A 15,914-nucleotide genomic window follows, 5' to 3' on the forward strand; every position below is an offset into this window, starting at 1 on the left:
ATCAAAAATGTGCTCATTAATTTTTGTCAACTTGACAAAAACTAGAGTCATTTGAGAAGGGGACACCTCAACTGAAGAATCACTTTCATCAAATTGGCTTATAGGCATTTTCATGAACAAATTTTCTTGGTTAATCACTGATGTGAGAGGGCCCAGCCCAGTGTGGGCATTGTTACCTTTCGGCCAGCCATCCTGGGTTATATGTAAAAGCAAGGTGAACAAGACGTGGAGAGCAAGCTAGTAAGCAGCATTCCTCAGTGGCGTCTTCTTCAGTATGGTCTCTGAGTTCTCCAGATGATGTACTGTATCTCTTTACTAAATGCTGTTCTTATATCTTGAATTGTTTTCATTGTTTCTTCAATCATATTTTTGTAGCTTTTATTCAGGCATTGGTTTATATTGCCTCTGATTTACGTGTTTATAACACTATTTGAAGTTGTTGTCTTGTGTACCTGCTAAGTTGCTTTTCTCAGGGAGCATTATGAGAGGATGCTCATTTATGGAGAAGACATACTGTCTTGGTTTTCCATGTTCATGTTTTTGTGATGGTACCTAGGCATCTGGAGTTAGGTCACTGGTGGTGTTTTTTGGTGTGGATATCTGATCTCACCTTTGTTAAATGGGTGTTTGGATCTTTGTTTGCTGTTACTCTAACTTGAGTTGTGGACCAGCTAAAAGGTTCTTCTTGTTCAATCTTGGGGACAATCTGTTTTATCATGCAAATGGAGTATCAGAAATGGTATCTCAGTTCAAGTAGGCTTCTGACTCTAGAAACAATCCTTCTGCAGCCTCTTACTGAGGATATTCCAAAGTCTCTGGAGAGCTCATTATGTTTTATATGTTGCTTTGGGGTTGCAGGAGTCAGGGGTCATAGAGAGAGTGGGAAGCATTCCCTGGTGGCAGGGCTTGCACATTGCTTAAGTGTTTCCAAGGGTTTTATGTATTTAACATTTGATCTTCAGTTCCGTGATGGTGTTGAGCTGATAGATCTTTTAGAAGGTAATACCTGGTGATAGGTAGCTACATAGGAGCACTTCCCTTACAAGGGATCCACGTAGCTCTCATGGAATGTGGTTAATTTCTGAGGGAATGAATTATAATAAAAGAGTGAACTTTGCCCTTCGGTGCATTCTTAACTTTCTATCTTAGAAAGTTATCTTTTCATCCTGCATGTACTTTTAGTATGCTGCTGTCTCTCCTGTTATGATACAGACAAGGAGGATACCATCAGAGTTGGCATTATGCCAAGGCTGAATTAGGAGAAGTGTTTTTTTTTTTTTTATGGAATTGTTTGTGCTAGATATTAATTACTTTAACTGAAATTGTATAGAGTTTGCTACGTGACATCAACTTTCAATAAGTATGGTTCTGCCAGAAAACTATGCCCTACTTGAGTTACTTCAGAAACTAGAGAAATGGTGTCTCAATCAGTGTTCTATTGCTGTAAAGAAACACCACGATCATGGCAACTTTTATAAAGTAAAACATTTAACTTGAATTGGCTTACAGATTCCGAGGTTCAGTACTTTATTGTCATGACAGGAAGAATGGTGGCATGCAGGCAGACATGGTATTAGAAAAGAACCCAAAAGCTCTACATCTGGATCTGCAGGCAGCAGGAAAAGAGAATGACATTGGGCCTGGTTTGAGATTCTGAAATATCAAAGCCTAACCCCAGTGACACACTTCCTCTGACAAGGCCACATCTCTGAACAGGTCCACTTCTTATGAGTCTATGGAGGCCATTTTCATTCAAACCACCACAGATGGTGACTGTAGGCTACCGAGTGAAGTAACCATATGGACCTGAGTTATCTCCAGTGTAGTTTCTAGTGACTGATAGTGTCATACTGTACCTAACTTGGGTCTCTGCCATCCTTAGTGATAGACGAAGGCATTGTGTAATTAACCCAGTACTGTTGGTTATTAAAACAGGCAAGTTCCAAGTTTTAAGGTTGATTTATATTCGTTGAGCCAACCTGTTGCTCTAACAGCTCAACTCTGATAACTTCCAGGCTTGCTTCACTCCTGCTGAGATAAGAACAAGGGAAGAGGATTTTCCATGTGTGAACAATTTTCTCTCTTAATGCTAATTACTGGGTCCAGATGCAGCAATTTTTTTCAGAGAGGTAGGCTATCAAGTTGATAATATTAACAACCACACAAGGTTTGTGTTGGAAAGAGTGTTGATTGGAGGTGATCAGCAGTAAATAGATATGTTGACAGAGAATGAACAATGGTTAAATTTTTGGATTTTGTAGACTGGGAACAGCCAGCTCATAACCATAGTTCCTGGGAGTGAGAAACTCAAGGTCAGGGTTAAATTGATTAGATCTGAAATCATGATAAATTTTTAAAAGGTATTTGTATTATAAATCCACATTCTATAAAATATTTTATCTTCTATTTGTACATAACTCAAATTGAAAATAAGATTATGTAAAACAGCAAAAAGAGAAAAGAAAAAGGTTTATAGCTCAATGCTATTTGCCTTCAAACTTAGCCAATTTAAGGAAGTGTCATCACTGGCATGGCTCTCTTCTTCTCCCTCCCTCCCTTCTCCCCCCTCACTTCCCCTCCTTTCTCCTCCTCCTCTCTCTTTCTGTGTCTCTCCTCTCCTTCTCCAGTTATTCTGGATATTAATGGTGTTACATATCAAAACAAAATGTCATAATATTCTGTGAAAAATATGGACACATCTATGTAGCAGATTGTTCTTTAAATGTTTAAATTGAATCTGAAGCATACATATAACAAAATATATGTTATAAGTGAAAAAATGTGATAATTTTCTAAAAATGGATACATGCATGTAAATATTAGGTCAAGGAGCAATAAGGCAGTTAAGGCAAATGAATCATTATTTGATTATTTTGTCTCTGGCTTCTTTCACATGAAATCATGCTGAAGAGAATCAGGTATTTTTATATGGAGTTTTGAATGTATGTATTCCATTTGAATTGTATAATTGAAAACTATAACTAAATAGTACTCTAGTATGTGGATATACTACACATTAATTTTCATTCTATTCTTGATGGGCATTTTGTTAAATGCAAGTTTCTGGCTATTATGAAAAGTGCTGTTATGCATAATCTGTTTTGTATCTTTTTTGAACATATGTGCACTATCTTTTGTGTATATAGGGTCATATGATTAGCATATGCTTTGCATTTGTAACTGCTGCCAGATACTTTTCAATATGTTTGTTTCAATTACACTTCCACCACTAGTGTATGACAGTTTAAGTTGGTCTATATTCTTGCCAACACTACATATTTTTAAGGGAATTTAATGCTACTTCATTATGCTTTTAATTTTTATAATCACAAAACCTCAATTTTGTGCCTAAAGCCCTTTATTTAAAGTATTTTCTCCATTTTCAGTTGAATTGTATTTTATTTTTGGTTCATGGTTCTTCATGTATTTTAGATACAGATCTGTATAATTTTATTGCCAAGATATTTCATGATTTTATTCTTTCAGTAGTGTCTTTTGATGACCAGAAATTTTGAATGTTGATGTAGTTCAATTTAGACATCATTAGCCCTGTTTGACTATCTAATATATTTTCTTCCAAGTTTATTATTGTATTTTTTTACAATCAAACATATAATCTGTTATGTATACACACAAAAACACACATTTGTTTATTTTTATGTGAACATCTGTGATAGTTATTCTTAGTCATCAACTTGACTATATCTGGAATTAAAACTCAAGCAGGTAGGCACACCTGTGAGGGATTTTTTCTTGCTACGATCTTCTGAGGTCAGAAGATCTAATCTGAATCTGGGCCGTACCTTCTGGTGGCAGCCTAGAGGAAGGACATGGATGAAAGAAGTTTTTGCCTTTTGTCTGCTTGCCCTCATTCTCAGTGGTGAAATCATATATGCTACTGCTGAGGTGTTCCTTCTCTGGTATTAGAATCTCTACTTCTTTGGGCTTCTGAAGTATGTTGAAGACAAACTGAGGTATCCAGCCTCATGGAGCCTTAGACTTCTGAAATGGTGCTTCAGCATTGGGTGCCTGCCCTGGTATGTCCCCATTCTTTTCTTTGGGAATGAAACTGTTTACTCTGTGTGTGTGCTATTGTGTATTGACATTGTACTATGTTACTTTTTGATGCTATAAGGCACCAAAATTTAAAAAAAGAGTCTCAGAAGAAACTCTACACTTGCACTTTTGAATGATGTTAGAATTGTTGAACACTTTTGAAGTTGGATTGAATTCATCTTGGAGGATGATATAGTTATGAGCCTATAGAGACTTTAGGAGGAAGGTTATAGCTTGAAAGAGTTATGTTTGGATGTCATATTGACAAGAGGTAGACATGTTATGGCTAATATTGACTGCTAGCTTGGTAAGATTTAGAATCATCTGGGAATCAAATCTATGAACATTCTCTCTCTCTCTCTCTCTCTCTCTCTCTCTCTCTCTCTATATATATATATATATATATATATATATATATATGTAATTTCAGCCTACTTTATTAAGTGTTCAAACTCTCCTCTAGCCCACCACCCACCACCCACCAGAGGTAGTGGATAAAAAAGGTTAAATTCTGTGGAAGCTGAGAAGCCACAGTAGCCTCAAGAGTTCTTTGGCAAGGGTCTTAGGATTTTACTGCTCTGAACAGACACATGAACTAAACCTCTATAGCTGTAAACCAGCCTCAATTAAGTGTTGTCTTTATAAGAGTTGCCTTTGTCATAGTGTCTCTTCCCAGCAATGGAAATCCTAACTAAGACACCACTTGAGCCATTTCCTCAGCCATTTCTTTAGAAATAGTTTTAAATAATCTTAAATACCTGTGAAGACTTCCTGATTTGTCACTGACCATAATAAAGCTCCAAGTTTCTTCTTAAAATCCATAGGAAATCAAATGTCCAAACTTCTGGAAGCAGCCAGTTCTTAGTAGCTGTGACTAGGGCATTTGATACCTCTTGCTAGAACCTGCTTATGTCTGGGTGTTTTGTGTGTCAGCATGGTCTTTTCTAGTTTGCTCCACAGAGAGCTTAATAGAGCCACCAATGCTAGTATTTTTTTCTATACTTGTATTCTATTAGTACAAAGGACTAACCTAATTTTTCATTTTCAGCTCAAAGACTCTGGGAAGTCTTCACTTAGCCCAGCTGGAATACGATGTCTACTTCTGAGCCAATCAAACGAGCAAGAACATTGATCCAACAAGGGGCTGCTCAGTCCCAGGAGCCATTTAAATGTGGTAGTCATGCTAGAATGGCAAGGCCTTTAGCACATTTTGGAGTAGTTTGTTCTAACGAGTTTAAAATGCTGTGGAATTGTTGTTGCTTCTACACACAAATTGTGTAGGTGTTGTGGCAAAGGGAGACATATTCTCTCTTGTCTTTGCAAATCCTTTTCTCTTTTCCACTATGGAAAAGCCAGCTATAGCAACAAGGTGGGAGCTTACATCAGGAAGAGAACATGACAACCCTGACTGAGCCTTTTAAGTAGAGTTCTCCGGTAGTATCAGCAGCTAGAGTTATAAATGAGCAAGACAAACATGTTGAGAGGAAGAAAATGCTTTTATTTATTTATTTATTTATTTATTTGTTTTGTTTTGTTTTTCGAGACAGGGTTTCTCTGTGTAGCCCTGGCTGTCCTGGAACTTACTCTGTAGACCAGGCTGTCATCGAACCCAGAAATCCGCCTGCCTCTGCCTCCCAATGGGGCTTAGGATAGCCCATTAAGCCCCATTTAAAGCATTCCACTGTTTTTCAAATCCAAAGTCCCCAAATCCACATTCTTCCCAACAAAAGCATGATCAGGCCTATCATAGCCATACTCCAGTCCCTGGTACCAACTTCTGACTTAGTTAGGGTTTTATTGCTGTGAACAGACACTATAATCAGAGCAAGTCTTATAAGGACAATATTTAATTGGGGATGTCTTATGGGTTCAGAGGTTTAGTCCATTATCACCAAGGCAAGAACATGGCAGCAAGAAACAATGTTTGTGCAACAAAAGCTTGTAAATGTGAGAATATACTCATAGGCTTAGATCTTCAGGTACAGAGTTTAACATTACAGTATATAGCAACAGACCAAGCCTTAACAATTATATTTGGGAGCTTGGTTTAATTAAAATGCAAAAACTGAATTATACTTCCCTGCCATCTGATTATGAGAATACTGAATTATTTATTTTGTGTATTGCATTGATCATGTAGACCTGAGAATGACACTCAATGCATTGATTAGCAGTCTAAATATTCACATTGAAAACAGGTCTGGGGCTGGTGAGATGGCTCAGTGGTTAAGAGCACTGACTGCTCTTCTGGAGGTCATGAGTTCAAATCCCAGCAACCACATGGTGGCTCACAACCATCTGTAATGAGATCTGATGCCCTCTTATGGGGTGTCTGAAGACAGCAACAGTGTACTTACATATAATAAATAAATAGTTTAAAAAAAAAAGAAAATAGGTCTGATTCACTGATGAGAGTTTTTTTCTGAGACTAATATTTGATTTTGAAAGGTGAGAAAGCATTCTCTGCATTGAGAAATATAAGTGTAAAAACATTAATGGTGAATAATAAGAACTATCCCCTACAATTATCATTTCTCTGCTTCAAAATCTCAGACACCCTGTAACTCCACAGAGTGCCTAATAAGTTCAGGTAATACCATATAGGTGTGAATATGATAGGTAGTTTCAGAGTGAAGGTACATTATTTTTTTAAAAAAATCTCTTTTGAAGTATTCCCTTTAATGTAATATTTTAGTATTCCCAACTTAAGAATGATGGCTTATTTATGTAAATTAAATTGGATGAACACTCATTAACATAAATGTTGATGATAGGATCATTTGAGTCTTTTTCTTTTCAACTGATATAAAATATTGGAAATATAAAGCATTTGGGATGAGTTGGAGGTGGGAGCAAGTATGGAGATACAGAGATGCACCTTACCCCATTTCTAAGGTAGCTCTAACTGCAGTAACTTCACAGAGCTGGGAATGGAAGGAAGGATTGTAAATGATACTAAGAGCTTTGAGTACTATTCTTTGTCTTCATAAGAGGGATGTGAGCTGAGTTAAAGTCAAGAGACTTAAAGTTTCAATACAATGCCCAGAAAGAGTTTCAGAGGAATTAGCCGGTAAAGAGCAATAATTGTACAGTTCTTATGAAGCAGTTGTTTATAGCCATGCTATGGTTTGAATGTACCACTAAGAGTTCATGTGTTGAAATCTGAAACCCAGTGCAACTATGTTGGCAGGTAGGGCTTTTAGAAGGTGATTAGGACCCTCAGTCTCTTTAATGGCATTTTCACTGAAGTGGGTTTTTAATAAAAAGCTAAGTTCAGCTTCTTCTTTTATTCCTGGTAGAGGTGAAGGTTCCTGACAAGTTGAGGTTATCTAGAGGAGCAGGATAGATAGAATAAATCTCGATATATAAAAAGGAGTTTTATTAGAGTGACTTACCGGTTGTGGCCTTCCCTCTGGAGGAAAGTCCAAGAATTCCATAGTTGAATTTGAAAGAGTTAAAAAATTTTAAACCTTCCACAGATGGAGTCAAGAGTGAAGATCAGCTTGTTCTGCACTCTGGGTCCTAGAAAACTAGCTATCCACAAGACAAAATAAATAAGATAAGAGTTCAGAGCTGGGAGTTCAGGTCAGTGTGACCATGCACCATGGCTACCAGAAACAGAATTAACCACAAGACAAATTGGATAGGGTTTGATTCTTTTTTTTATTGGATATTTTATTTACACTTCAGATGCCATCCCCTTTCCCCATTCCCCCCCCCTTAGAAAACCCCTATCCCATGCCCCCTTTTCCTTTTTGCACTTATACATTTTTAAAAAAATGTTAATCAAAGGCTTTATAAGTTTGGTATTGTTCAATCAGAGGTGTAACCCACTACCCAACCTAGATATATCAACTATCTTTGACTGGTGGAGATACATGAACATCTGCCTCCCTGTCTCCCCCCTCTTTCTCTCTCTCATCACCTAGCTTCTTCTCTCCTTCTCCTCCTCCTCCTCTTCTTACTCCTTCTCTTCCTCTCAGTACTCCTCCCACCTTAGCTCCTCCTATACATCACCCTTCCTGTTAAAATGAAACTTTTCTCTCAACATACAATTAGAGCATAATTATGCCAATTTGTACCAGTGAGGTACAAGATAGTCCTAATACCCAGTCTATCATTTTGTTGACTAAGCAGAACCTCTGTCATCTCTCCTAACTAAAACACTTAGTTCTGAACCTGGCTTTTTCCTTGGCTTTAGGATGAATGTCAGCTGACGACCATCCACTCAAATCTTTTCTCTTAAGGTAAATAGCCAGGATTGGCTATGAGGCTATAAGTTTTCAACCCCGTCAGAAATCCAGAATGACTGAGTTAACTATAATTGTGGGAAGCACAAAGCATAGCTTCTAAAACTTAGCCAATTTATAGAGACCGCTGAACACCTGGACACTCTTCTACTTCAAAACGTTGGAGCATCTGTTCTTCCGCCTTCTGGCCCAGGATCATCTGACAGACCTTAGTACTGCAGAATTATTAAGGGCTGATTACTCTGTAGATATATATCTAGGCAGATATAATCAGTCAACTATTCTGCAAGTGCGTCCTTTTCTGGACAATAATTTGTCTGTGGACGGAAAGAGGCAATTCTTGTCTAGTGACTGTCTCACCACAACTGGTGTAACTCCAAAGATGCTCAATTTCTTCTTAGAATTCAATATAGGAAGCTGTCAGGAGCAGGCAGGTCTCTAATCAAAATGAATATTAATACAGAAATGTTTGTCACATCAATTCTGTGGATTTCTGATGTTTTGAAAACCAACTATCCATGTAAGGTAATCTGGACTGTTGTCTGTTAACTCCTCTCAGCTATTTCTAAATAAAACATAGGAAACACCCTAACAATAAACTCCAAGCCATGAATTTGCTATAGTCCCTTAACTCAGAGGCTGTCCATCTCAAATCAGTTAAAAAAAGTTAAAGAAGGACTGGGTCTAAGCTTTGTATTCCTAAATGTGTTATACTGGTACAATGCCTATGAGAGTAGCAATATTCATCTAACTTTTATGTCAATAAGAAGCTCGTACCAATAAAAACCTTAAAATTTGTAATAAAAGTAAATTGGTGCCATTTAAGAATTTATATCTTTATCTTGGTAACAATTGTACAGATTTCTACTAATAGGTTATGGCTATGCAATAAATCCTAGCTAACCCTCTCTATTCCCACAAAGCCACTATTTTTCCCTAGAAAGACAGCCCAACATTTACCATCTTAGTCCCCAAGCCCAGGATATAGGGGCGCTGACTCTTCATTAGCTTCTTCAAGCTGATTATGGGCGTTGAGATATTAGAAGAGGAGTGTGTGTGTGTGTGGGGGGGAGGGCAAATTTATAAGCCTCTGATGCTGTGTCTTCACTGCATCCAGATGGAATTCCCGGACCTCAGAGGTTTGAGCAGGTCTGTCCAGCTTGCTTGATGAGTAGATACACCAAGGCTCATCATTCTGCAATATACAATTCTAAGGCTGGCTGTGGGATCCATGGAGCCTCCAGTATGTCTTGGGCGGAATCCGGGGTCCACACAACAGCTGACCTGGCAGAGGTCTGTTCCAGGCCTCAGATCCCGGAGAGGGCTAGGGTTTGACTCTTAACATGACCGTTTCTTGAACCCGTCACGGAAGCTGAACACTGGACAGGTACTTTCTATAGATACTTAATCATGATTTCCCCCCCTTGTCTCCCTGGGTTGCGGTTTTTCCCTTTAAAAAAGCTCTTCCTCTTCTCTAAGGGGGTCGTACTTCATTGCTTGCCTCTGCGTAGGACAGGCTAGAAGTGCGACCTCAACACGTTGAAATCAAATATACCTCTTGTTAATTACATCAAGTTCGGTGTCTTGCAGTTATTGGGGTGGCCGTGAATTCCCGTGGGTTGAGAGGGGGTTTCTCCCTTCCTGGCGGGCCTTACAAATTCAATCCATGAGGCTGGATGTCTCAGGTGATCTTCAGTATACATCAGAATCTCAAAGAAGCAGGATGTATGACCTTGCCAATGAGAATGAAGGCAAGCAGATAAAAAGCAAAAGCTGCTATCGATAATGTTCTTTCTATCGGCTACTACCAGAGTGTATCCTAGATTTAGGGTGGGACGTCCACCTTCAAATGATCCAATTAAAAAAAATCCCTCACAGATCTGTCCGGGTGCTTGGGGTTTTTTCTAGTTCTAGATCTAGACAAGTTGACAACTAAGAATAGCCTTCACAGGTGGCAACTGACCCACATCTCTAAGAGATGCAGAAGGCACACTGGATGGCAGACAGTATTGTCATGGGTGTCAGAGAACTTCGTCTGGAAGAGAGTTTCACAAGCTTTTATTTGCAGACTGGCTGCCTTGGGACCTGCAGCAACCTTGGTTTGTTGTTTCATCACTGTCCTACCATGGACTTGGGACTCCAGGGTTGTGTATGAGGATCTTGCTTTCTTCCATATTTCTCTCAGTTCTTCTGTTGTACTATGAATCTCAGGTGCAATCATCTGACAGGTTTGCCTCCACCATGGTGGAAGGAGTTATTAAGATTGATTAATAAGGATTTAGTTGATTGATTCTGTTTTGCCTCCACCTATCCAACAGACCCTACTCAATAAAACGAAAGGAAAGACAATAAAACCAAAGAAAGCAGAGAATGATTTTCATAGCTTACATATGAGTCCGTAGGAAATGGATTTAAATTTTTTTTTTTTTTTTTGGTTTTTTCGAGACAGGGTTTCTCTGTGTAGCCCTGGCTGTCCTGGAACTCACTCTGTAGACCAGGCTGGCCTCGAACTCAGAAATCCACCTGCCTCTGCCTCCCAAGTGCTGGGATTAAAGGCGTGCACCACCACCGCCCGGCAAAATTTTTACTTTTTACTCTCCGATGATTTCGTACATCTCTATGATGTAGTTTGGTCATTTCTATTTTGTTTTATTACTTAATTTAATAATTTTTTCTTTTTCTTGAGAAATACATGAACATTGTGCATCAATATCATTCCTGCCACCTGCTTCAAATTCTTTCCTGTTCGCTTCCCAATTGCCAACCAATTTAAATTATTGTCACATGACTATACATATGTACATGTATACATATGCACACATGTATGCAAAGCCTACTATCTTAGGGTCTCTATTACTGTGAAGAGACTCCATGACCATGTGTGGTAGTTTGAATAAAAATAGCCCCATAGGCCCATAGGGAACAGCACTATTAGGAGGTGTGTTCTTGTTGGAGTAAGTGTGGCTTTGCTGGAGGAAGTACATCATTAGGGGATGAGCTTTGAGGTCTCAGAAGTTCAAGCAAGGCCTAGGCTCTCATTCCCTTCCTGCTGCCTGTGGATCAAGATGTAGAACTCTCAGCAACTTCTCCAGCATCATGTCTGTCTGTGTGCTACCGTTCTTCTTGCTATGTTGATAATAGGCTAAACCTTTGAAACTGTAAGCTGTCTCCAATTAAATGTTTTCCTTTGTAAGAGTTATTCTGGTCTTGGTGTCTCTTCACAGCAATAAAACTCTAACTAAGACACCGTGACAACTGACATCTCTATAGCCTTCAGTATTAATACTGGCTATGGACATTCACTCTGCAGCAGGACCATCGGCACCATCATGTTCCTCATGGCAGCAGGAACCATGGACCTTGACTTGGCCACTAGTGGCAGCACAGACCATGGACATATACCTGGACCTCTGGCATCAATTTTTTTCTGGAGCAGCAGCACTGACCATGGGCACCAGCATGTTTCCTGGCTGTAGTACAGATCACAGATACCATGGCCTCTGCAGTAGCATGAACCCTGGAGGTCTTTCCAAGAGTCAGGCCAGAAAACGAACTGTTCTTCATCTCAGACATTGTGACATTGTCAGAAACAGGGCCATCATGCAGCTGGGCAGCACATTGGGAGATATAGTCTGTGCAAGAGGGGAGGTGGAGTCACGATGACCAGGGCACCTACGTCTCTGGGAGCACAAGGCTATAGATAATGACATGCAACAGCCATGTGGAGCTCAGTACATGGATGAGAAACACCATAGCCAAGCTATTAATGCCCCCGCCCCCATCTTCTACCCTCACTGTCAGCCCCACAGCCATGGAGGGGGCTGCTGTGGCGGGAACCCAAGCCAGAGCCAGAGCATTGAGCTGCTTTGAGACATATGCAGAACCCACAGTATTTCTGGACCATTTAAAAAGACAGGTCTGATGGGAAGATGCTTTTAAAAAATAGTTTTATGACGTTGAAAGGAAAGATGGCAGAGCAGAGAGCAACTTGTGTGTGTGTGTGTGTGTGTGTGTGTGTGCCTGCGCACACACACATACATACATGTGAGAGAATGGTGAAACTAGAGGCTTAAAGGGTCTGGGACTGATGGGAGAGCATGGCTGCCACAGACAAACAATATAGCATTATGGAACAGAGCCTGTAACATGGAGCCTTTGCTTCTACTTGCCCTTCTGGAAGGAGAGTGCAGTACTATTGTGCTAGCCACAGGTTGCAAGCATAATGACTTGTGAGCCCCTGGGTTGCTGCACCAAAGACAGAGGTATGTAGCAGCCTGGAGCTCCTGTGGAAACCCTTCATTCTGGAGTAAGGCTGGCCCTCTGCTCTTTGGAAGGCTCACAGCCACAGCTGCAGCCCCTCCTGCTTGCTCTTCTGGGATGAGGGGAACTTAGGGCCTACAGGCTGCAAGCAAGCACAGTGGACAGTGGTTCCATTTTCCTCTGTGGGGCTGGGACTGAGGAAGGTTGGATGGTGTGTAGTAGCCTGAAGCTCTTGAAGATCCTGTCCCTGAATGCCCTGCCTCGACTCAAGATCACCCTGACTCTGGGCAACGTCATGAGGTGAATGATGGTCAAGTATTTATGATACTTCAGAAACAGGAAACCTTGAACCAGATCAGTGTCTCATTGCAATGAATATTTGCATGTAAAGCTGTTTGGGGGAAAAAAAACCAAAAACCAAACCAAACCAACCCCCCCCCAAAACAAAACAAAACAAACAAACAAACAAACGACCCCAAAACATTATGTGACACACTGAAGTTTGCAATGCTTTTATGGTATTGACAAACAGAAGCAAATATTGACATGTTACAAAGTAAACAATTTGTTTTTATGGCTGGGCCAGACTTAACACTCTCCTCAGCAGTAGGAGAAGGAAAGCTGCCCAGACCAGAAATAGAAAGGTGATTTTTTTAAATGGTAAATAGACAAGTGGTTTAAGCAAAAAGGAATTTTGCAGTTATTTTTGTGATCATAGGAAAGGTACATGTTATGGGTTTATGATCAGACAGTTAATGTACTGTGAAATGTTTTATAGTCAATGAATTCTTGGGACAATGGAAATAACTTACAATATATAATTCATAATAGTGTTGAGAAAGAACCAGCCAAAAAACCAAGTTGACCTCTAGTAGAGACATCATCAAAATCTAACATTGTTTAAAAAGTAAATGTGTGGGAAGCAGCTCCGCTCTCTCCATTACAAGATGGCACTTGGCATAGGCATTGCTTGAGAGAAAAGACAACTCCATATATGGAGTTGTGTGCACTGAGAGGTATGGTTACCTGATCACCCCACCTCGCATCATTGAGAATGGTCAATCACCAGTGACTTCATGGCAGTTGCTGATAGGATCAAGGCAATGCTTATAAGGGGCTGCGGGAGCTGGGGAGAGGGACAAAAGAAAAGGGGAAGAGAAGAGAAAGAGAGAGCTGTACAGGGATAGCTGAATAAACTGCTTGAAGAAGAACACGGTTGCCGTTGCCTTATTCCGCGGGTCGGACGTGGGTAGCGACATAAATGGAGCCAATTGTCCCTTAACAAGGTCATATCAATGAACAAACCATCAACAGAGAGCTGGGAAAGATGGAGTAACAGAGACTGTGAGGTGGAGAGAGGTGGGGCTAAAGATGTGAGGAGGGCTGGCAAGGTGGTTGACTTTATGGGTTATTTTATTTATTTTTGATTCTTTCAAGACTTTAGTTTCTCTCTCTCTCTCTCTCTCTCTCTCTCTCTCTCTCTCTCTCTCTCTCTCTGTATCTAAGTGCAAGTGCTCATAGAAACCACAAGAGGATGTTGGTTCCCCTAGACCTACAGTTACAGGCTGTTTTAAATGGTTATGTGGGTGGGTGGTTAGAACCACACCCCTGTCCTCTGCAAGAGCATCAATGGCTCTGAACTGCTGAACCTTCTCTCCAGCCTGGAAACATTTATTTTTATTGCATAAAAATGTAGAACTGTCAGTCAGTTTACTACTGATCTGGGAAGAATAAATCTGTGAAGAATATCATACGTGATGACAGTGAAAATATATTGATAAGGCTATCAGTGATTTATGTAAGTTGGAACACTAAGAAAATCTCCAGAGCTGAAAGAGATTCTTTGTGCATCCTTAGTTATCAGAACTCTAATCTGTAGGCTTAGACTTTTCTAAGTTTACTTTATTTAGGGTTCTAAAATGCTTCAAGCTCCCTTCTAGCCCACTGACCACAGGAAGGGGAAAAAGAAAGTTTATAGGAAAATGGGGTTGTGAACCTGTTTAGAAGTGGTTCTTTGGGGCTATTCCACTTTTCATTGTCCAGTACCAGCAGTCCAGTTCAATAAGAAACACCAAACATGAACCAGTAGCAGTGGCTTAATCCAGCAGAAACTGCAAGGCTCCTCTGAATTGGCAGTCAGTGGAAGCAGCAAGAATCAGCCAGAATACCACAAGAACTTCTTTGGCATGTTTCTCTCCATGAACTGAAGCTCAGTGAAGCCCAGTGATGCCCACCCAAGCACCGCACAATGTCGCAATGCAAAAGCTCCCTCTCACTGGTCACAGGGTTCCATTTATACTCTTTCCAAATATCACACTCCCTCTCAAGCGTCCGCTCCAGCAAAATATAGCATGTCCTCTCATGTGTCTGTTTCAGCAAAACATCCACTTAAAATCATGAGACACAACTGAGTTTCCAAAGAAACTAGAAATTCCCACTTCACTAATCTAGGGACACATCCCTAAAACAAACAAACAAAACAGCAGCAACAACAACAACACAAAACCATTTAAAATCTTAGCAACTTTCTCTAGGGTAACTCCATACTGATGTTAAGAGGATTATCAGCTGGGAAATTAGAATCTGCTAATGAGTAGAGGACACAAAAGAATCCCACAGATCTACGACATCCACTGGTCTGCAAACAGAAACACCCAGAGGCATCATTTGTATTCCTTTCCATCACATCCCCCTCCCATCTCTACAGTCTCCATCCTCACAGGGCATAAGGTTCTGTTGTATTTTGTGATTGCTAATTGGAAAAGAGGAAGCTATCTAGAGACACAGTGGGTACATTTAGGGGATTTTGGTTCAGAAACATTGGACTGTCTCAAATAATGGAGCTGTATTTCCAAATTACCTGTGTGGCTAGAAAGGAAACGGGCCTCATAGGAAGAAGAGCTAATCACACAAAAACAAAGGGAGCCACGCTGAAGCCACTATTAGCAGGGCATTCTGGAAAGGAGAGCCATTCGGGATTGAAGACTGTTCTGGGCAAACAGGTTTTAATAAACCCTTGATGGCTCATTCTTGGTGGGGCTCTCTCTGGTTTCACTTTTTCTAAGCTACTGTCCCTTTGTACAATGTTGAACATTTTGTTTGCTGGAAAATTTCTGTCTACTCATAACTTGGTTCTTTCATGCTTCCTCTTTATTATTACATTTTACTGTTCTTTTTTTAAATGTTAATCTCACAATGCTACGAATTGTGCATTTTTCTGTATTTCACACTAATGCTCCTGAGGAAGGTATTTTGGTGGGCCTACATAGTCACCATGATTACAGGTCTTCCGAATAGGTCAATGTATTGTGAGGTGCCTATCCTGGCCCAAAGAGCTATAAACAACAC

Source organism: Arvicanthis niloticus, chromosome 20, assembly GCF_011762505.2.
Source record: "Arvicanthis niloticus isolate mArvNil1 chromosome 20, mArvNil1.pat.X, whole genome shotgun sequence".
Lineage (NCBI taxonomy): Eukaryota > Metazoa > Chordata > Mammalia > Rodentia > Muridae > Arvicanthis > Arvicanthis niloticus.